We start from the raw sequence: 6,606 nt of genomic DNA on the forward strand, positions 1-6,606 counted from the left end.
TGAGGCTGAGAGCCTAGTGATGATGCCCCGAGATGGTTTGATATTGCGCTTGGGCCGTAAGGGGCCCCTCTAGGAGTCTGCACACCCCAGTGAGCGCGGGTACCCATTATGATGCGAGATATAGCCCGAGGGGCTGGTATTGTTTTGAGATATTGCCCGAAGGGAGGATTTGTTGACATTGTGCCCGAGGGGCGAACCTTTATGTGTTTATCTTTCTTATTTGCCTGTCATTTACCTATTTAACTGTGTATTTGTGCCCGAGGGGTGCATTTTATGTACTTATCTGTTCTCATTGATTTGCATTCAATTGCTTAACTGTTAAAAAGTCAATTTTTAAAGGAGTTTAAACTGAGCTAAGGTGCTTAAAGATATTTCACAGCTTCATTGCTTTCCTACTGGTTTTGTACTACTCTATGCAGCATGTTGATGCACTTTTCTTGATTTCCTATCACTTAGTCTTTAGTTATGATTATTACTCACTAAGTCAGAGTACTGACTTTACTCCCTGCATCTTGTGTGCAGATTCAGGTATTTTTGAACCTGGTAGCGGGTATTGGTTGATCGGAGGCAGAGTCATCGGAGTTTAGCAATATGGCTGCCAGCATTCACAACATGGTTTTTATCCCTCTTTATTTCATTAGATTGTATTTAGTACATTTACAGAAATTCCATTGTATTTTAGACCTTAGTAGATACTCGTGACTTGTAACACCTCGATGTCGGGCTGTATTCATTTCCGCACTTGTTTTATTTCGCTAATTCTGTACTTGTTGGGGATTATCCTTATAAATGACTTAAATTGACTTATTAAATTGGTAAAACTAAATTTGGGAATTATGTCGACTGACCTTGTATTCACGAGAGGCGCCATCATGACTGGGTCGGTATTTGGGTCGTGACAAGTTGGTATCAGAGACTAGGTTACATATGCCTCACGAGTCATTAGCAGGTTTAGTAGAGTATGGTGGATCGGTATGGAGACGTCTGTATTTATTCTCGAGAGGTTGCAGAACCTTTAGAAAAAACTTCACATTCTTGAATTCTTATCGTGTGTCCTTGATTTAGCTTTAAGGGTAACTCTTTAAAATTCCTTCAACGCGTTCGTATGCGCACATGAGCGCTCGGTATCAGATGTGCATCGATGGCTTGTGATTCCCTGAGCGAGGGGAGGGATGTGATCTCTGTGTGTTAATGTTGGGCGAGTCTGGAGGACTTGAGGCTAGGTTTTTGCCTGCAGCTTGAGCATCGAGGTGCTGATTGTGTAAGCATGTGTTTTTGAACTTATATGTTTGGTAGTGTCCCTATTAGTAGAAGTGATGGCTGGATGGCTATGCGATGAGTACGTTATGACTGCAAAATGTATTCATATGATTTGGAAGCGACTAGAAGGGTCTACTGGAGGATGGAAGAACTATTAGGTACTTGATGTTATCATGATTTGATGTATAGACTGAGTTGTGGGCATGTGAAGAATCTTTTCATATTTCCTAGTTAGGGAGTGAAGTAAATTTCATGCTGCGGTTTGAGTTCAAACACAGGAAGATTAAGTGATTACGTAATGTTTACGGTGGAAGGTATACAAAAATGTTAGTTGAAGGCAAAGCAGGTGGGTTATCTCCTGCGGAGTTTTCTGAGGTTGTGTGATCCTTATGTTGTCTGTTAGAAGATCTCAGTTACAAGTGTAATATATGTGTTGCAATTTAAATTTGGGTCGCATAAGATATTGGGTTTAACTGTTACGAGAGTGAATGCGAGATTTGCATAAGATTTGAAGTACCAGATGGTCTGTGTTTCACGAGCTTATGAAGGATCGAGTTTAATCTCACTATGGTATTATGGCAGCAATAGAGTATATGCGTTATGAGTTATTGAGTATGTTTTGATCTATGGCTTCGAGCCAAGTGGGGGAGTTCGCTATTGATTAGTTGATTGCATGGATATGTGCTATGTTGGTTTCAGTTTGAGGCATGCGGGTGAATCAGTTATGGCTTATGGAGATTGAGACCGAGGATGGCTCGAGTAGGGGAAAATCTTGAGAAAGGTTATGCCATGCTTCATAGGTGTATGAGAATCACAGAATGTCTTGAGTTGTTGTTGGTAAATGATGCTTGGTGCATAGAGCAGGAAGTTGCATGGTTGTTCTAGGATGAGGTTACACTCTGCGGTGTCGGAGCGCTATTGAGGCACGGGTGGTTCTGTTTGTTTAATCAGGCTAATTGTAGTTTGAGTAGAGTGAATGACTCTCAAGAGTGGTTCTAATGTTCTCAAGATTTTACATATAACAATTGGGTATTTTCAAGTGTATATATGGCTAGAAATTGAGTTTTCATTAGAATATGTCAAGACTTGTGGTATTTCTATATCGATTATGGGATTCTATATATCAGTATTAGGGAGGTGAAGGTAATGGCTTTGGATTCGTAGGAAGTCTCTTCAGGGTAAGCATTTTGAACGTGGTGTTGTTGGGAATATCTAGAGAGTATTCAACGGCTTATGGACCGTAGGACGGTGTGTCTTTATGCTTGGATCTCGTGTGGTAAATCTGGGTTGAGGAATTGTGATGTTATAGCAAGAAAGAGTATCAAGTTGAAGGCAAATCAGAAGGAAACTCAGATAGATGGGATAGTCTGGTAGTAGGCCGAGTTGGTATGGTAAGGATATGATTAGTTCTTTGGATTCTTACGAGGTAATGTGTTTCTACAGGTGTTTCGGGGCAATTCTTTTGGGTTTTAGTGACCTAAGTAGCTCGGTTGAGATAGAAGGATTCAGTCCTAACAATTTAGATTTGTGCAAATGGAATTCGAAGAGTTCAAGATGGTTTCCACTGTAGTTAGAGAGGTATATTTTTCCTATTGGCGTGAGGAGCATGGGATTTATAGTGGTTCTCTTCTAGATGGTATCAATGGAAAGTTCTTGGTTAGTTGGGCACATAGTTGCTTGTGGCTCGGAAGGGATATAAAGTTCTTATGTTAACCTAGGATAGTATGGTATATGCGGTATGTCGTGAAGGTGTGGGTAAGTTAGTCAGATGATAGTATATGCTATGATTCAGCCATTGTGAACCCTCGGAGGGGGCATTTATCTATTATGGGTAACTAGAGTTGAGGTGTGGTTCATTGGTAGACCTATATGGATGTGTGTTCTGCATCGAGACGACTTCGCTGACTTCTGGTTGCTATTAGTGAGGGATGTATTGATTTGGTTGTTATTGAGCCATTAGTAATTAGGGGGATCTATAAGTTATCTTTTCGGATTGCGAGACGTTAGATTTGTTGGTTATAGGCACATATGGTGCGGTGTTATTGGAGCCTCCCAGTGGAATTCGAGCGGGACGAGTACTGGGTATTGCTCGGTGGATGGTGTATCGGTTATGTCCTTTCAAATTGTGTGGTGCTATGTAATTTCTTCGTGGTGGTTATGATGATCGCTTTAGTTTTAGACATTATATTGCGTACGGTTGTCGATTTTGAGCATAGTAACTTAAGGTGTTTCATGTGAACCAGTGTTTGGATGAGGTCGCGCATTGGAGCGAAGCTATGTAAAGTTATGACAATGCGGGTTAGATTCGTGTGTCCTATTTCTATGATGTGTGACAGGTTCTCAGCATTGTGTTGTGGTGGTACTAGTGAGCTTGCGGTACATCTCTTTCATTTGAGTTATTTTCATGATTTGAGTATGTTCAGATTGTTGCTTATTGGTGCGTGCAGGTTACGGCTTTAGCCTGTATTGATGAGTCATGTCACTAGAGTAATTGTGTTGGATTAGATGAGATCATTCAGGCCTTTAATAAATACAAACGAATGCGATTTCAGTATGTTGGAAGGATAATATCGAGGTTCAGCTCAGGAATTTGCTATGGTCTTTGCCAAAGGAGAAGTGGCTTCATGAATGGTCGATCTGGGAAATGGTTATGTCTTACTGCATGTTTCATTTATCATTGGCAGCATATGAAAGTGTTGGAATGAAACTTTAGTTGATAAGAGGTTCTCTATCGATATTCGGTTGTTGTGTGAAGCTGATGTGATTAGAAGTTATCGCTACAAGTCTTTAAGTTATGTGGTATGTCATGTAATTGCACCTGATTGTTGCAGGTATGGGTTATTACAGCTTGTTCAGGCCCATTCGGGGTATAAATGTGAGATTTTGATCTTGTGGATGATTTCAGAATTGGAAATGTGGTCCTAGGGATTATGGGCTAGGTTGGATGGTGAGATTTCAGTTACATTGTGTTATCGAACCTATATGAGATAGGGGGACGTGGGATCACCCCCGGGTATGTTCATGGTAAGGTTATTCAGCGATTGGTTGACTTTTGGAACAACTCTGGGCACATTCTTAGACGAACATATGTTTAAGCGGGGGAGGATTTAACGATCCGGTCGATCGTTTTGAGCTTTTGCACTTTGCTCGCTAGTTCTCGGGCATGACTTGCCCCGTGTGATGGATGATGACTTATGTAAATCATTGGTCTTGGTTTTCAGGGTAATCGGAATGAATTTGGAAGAACAGTTCTCAATTTGAAGCTTGAAATTTGAAAAGTTTGACCAAGATATGACTTGTTGGTATATGATGTTGGAACAGAACTTTTATGATTTGGTTAGCTCCGTTAGGTGATTTGGAACTTGGGAGCGTGATCGGAATGCATTTTGGAAGTCCGTGGAAGGTTTAGGCTTGAATTGGCGGAATTGAGATTTTGGCATTTTCTGGTTGGTAGGTGAGATTTTGATATAGGGGTCAGAATGGAATTTCAGAAGTTGCAGTAGCTCCATTGTGTCATTTGTGATGTGTGTGCAATATTTCAGGTCGTTCGGACGTGGTTTGGTTGGGTTTTTTATCGAAAGCGTAATTTGGAAGTTCTTGAAATCCTTAAGCTTGAAACCAATGTGAGTTTGGTGTTTTTATGTTGTTTTGAGCGTTCCGAAGGTTGGAACAAGTTTGAATGAGGTTATGGGATGTGTTGGCATGTTTGGTTGAGTTCCCGAGTGCCTCGTGAGAGTTTCGGATGGTTAAATAGATCAATTTTGGATTTTGGACTTGGCAGTTTTTGCTGGTTTTGTGTTGTAGACAAATTGTTCTTCGCATTCGCGGTCAGGGACTCGTGTTCGCGAAGGGTGTTTTATATGTTGATATTTTTGTTCTATGCGTTCGCGAGGAAGGGGACGTGAGCGCGAAGGTGGAGGCTTCATGTGCATCACGGACACGAGACTAGGGTCGCGTTCGCGAAGAGGAGTAAGGTTGTTGGGCACCCCTGACCCATGTGCTATGCATTTGCAAGAGTTGGACCGCATTCGCGAAAGCCTGGTAAGGCTAAGCATCATGTTCGCGTGGAAATTGACCGCGTTCGCGAAGGGAAAAATGGAGAGGCAGTGAATTTGGTTTACGTGAACGCGAGAGACCTGTCGCATTCGCGAAGAAAGTAATTTTACCTTGGGCAGAATGTTTAAAACTGAGTTTCGCGAGCTTTGGTCTATTTTCTCCATTGTTGAATGATTTTTGGAGCTTTTGAGAAAGTTTGAAGAGGGAATCGAAGGGAAACACTTGGAGGTAAGATTTTTGAACTCTATACTCGATCCTATGTTGATTCTTACTTGTTTAATCATGAAATATGTGGAAATTAAAGCCTAAAAAATTGGGGAATTAGGGCTTGAATTTGGAGAGTGTAAATTGGGAATTTGATGGGGCAATTGAGGTCCGATTTTGATGTTATTGGTATGTATAGACTCGTGAGAGGATAATGAACCTATTGATGTAAAATTTATCGAAATCCGAGACGTGGGCCCGGGGACCGGGTTTGAGCAATTTCGGGATTTTTTATGTAAATTGGATATTTTTGAGTGGGCTTCGTTCCCTTAGCATATTTTAATAATTATGTACTTATTGTGGCTAGATTTAGAGCATCTGGAGGTCGATTCGTGCGGGCAAAGGCATCACGGGCTAGAGTTTTAACCGGATCGATGTGAGTAGTGATTGTAAATGATGTTCTGAGGGTATGAAACCCCGGATTGCACATTGTTGTGCTATATTGAGGCGACACGCACACTAGATGACGAGCGTGGGGTCGTGTGCTATTATTGAGGATTGTGACTTAGTCCATCCCGAATGACTGTTTTACTGCGTATTTGATTTGAAACTATTTGCTATCATCATGTTTTGGGCTGAATGCCATATTTGGGCCTCGTGACAACTATTTGAACCCTTCGGGGATTTTTATTGATATTTCCTCACTGTTTTGACTTTATACTTGAACTCAATCATGCTATATTTCACTGTTTTCATAACTCAGCCATGTTTACTCTGTTTTAATATATCAAATGATATTTCAAATGATATTTTGGGCTGAGCATCATGTTTTACTGTTGCCCGAGTGGCTTATGTAATTTTGACGTAGTAAGGTCGAGGGCCTTTGCTATGAGGATACATTTGGGTCGGGCTGCACGCCGCAACAGTGATACACTGATTATGATTATGAGGTCGAGGGCCTGAGATATGTACGCCACGAGGTATCTTGATGATATGAGGCAGAGAGCCTAGTGATGATGTCATGAGATGGCTTGATAGTGCGCTTGAGCCGTAAGGGGCCCCTCCAGGAGTCTGCATACCCCCAGT

This window comes from Nicotiana tabacum, chromosome 16 (assembly GCF_000715075.1).
Source record: "Nicotiana tabacum cultivar K326 chromosome 16, ASM71507v2, whole genome shotgun sequence".
NCBI lineage: Eukaryota > Viridiplantae > Streptophyta > Magnoliopsida > Solanales > Solanaceae > Nicotiana > Nicotiana tabacum.